This window comes from Rhinopithecus roxellana, chromosome 9 (assembly GCF_007565055.1).
Source record: "Rhinopithecus roxellana isolate Shanxi Qingling chromosome 9, ASM756505v1, whole genome shotgun sequence".
NCBI classification, from domain to species: domain Eukaryota; kingdom Metazoa; phylum Chordata; class Mammalia; order Primates; family Cercopithecidae; genus Rhinopithecus; species Rhinopithecus roxellana.
The window spans coordinates 121,444,586-121,445,702 of NC_044557.1; positions in this window are offsets into that span (position 1 = coordinate 121,444,586).

Genomic DNA, 1,117 nt, shown 5'->3' on the forward strand with positions numbered 1-1,117 from the left:
ATTACATCATTTCACACCTTGCTCCTGGTCTGTTAATTGTTATTGAAACTTCCTTAAAGCACAATTCAAACACTTTACAATAGTCCACAAGGTTCTACCTGCCCTGCCTACTCTCCTTCCACCTCTATGACCTTATCTCTTATCCCTACTTATTACCTACTCTCTTGCCCCTTCATTTCTGACCTCCTCACCCTTTCTGAAACATCCATGTAACTTTTGGCTCAAGGCTTATCCTATTTTTGCCTAAAAATTTCTTCTCCTAGAAAAACTCATGGCTCAAAACCTTCCTTTGTCTGGTCTCTGCTCCAATTTCACATTATCAGATAAATCTCCCTTAAATTTTCTTATATTGGTTGGAGGAAAACACTCCCATGGCTAAAAGTACTCCTGTTCTTACCAAACTTTATTTTCCCATAAAACAATCCCTGTTGGAAATTATATATATATTTCTTTATTTATCTATGTGTTGTAGTCTCCTATCAAAATGAAAGTACCATGTGCACAAGTACTGAATTGCAACTTCCTTACACAGTATCTGGAATGTAACACATACACATATAAAATTAATTTATTAATGATATATTGTGGTTAAGTATAATGAACATATTCTAGGGTCAAGTACAAGTAGCCTTATAGGATTCACAGTGGCATTGGAGAAGAAATAAACAGAGATAGGCTAAACTTTTTGAGAACTTAGAATCTTTAGGTTTCCAATTTTCCAATATACCCACATATTCTAATAATTTGCTTAGAAAATAAATGGTCACTCTTCTCATTGGCATTTGCTGCTGACAAAACTGTTGGCCCATGGGCATTTTCTTCAACACAGAACTAGGTATAGTTATTCAAGAAGAAAAAAGTTTGTCCACTTTTTCAACAACTTTGGTATTCCTGACTTGTTGCTTTTGATAAATGAATGAATAGAAAATTAATAAACCTATTTGTGAGAACTAAGCTGGAATGACTCAGGAAAGTACAGAGAGATCACACCTGACTCTAGGCCTCAAAAACTAAGGCCAAAAGAAATCTTGGGAAGCTTGAAATGATGACTAATTTTTTTTTTTTTTTTTTTTTTTTTTGACAGAGTCTCCCTCTGTCACCCAGGCTGGAGTGTAGT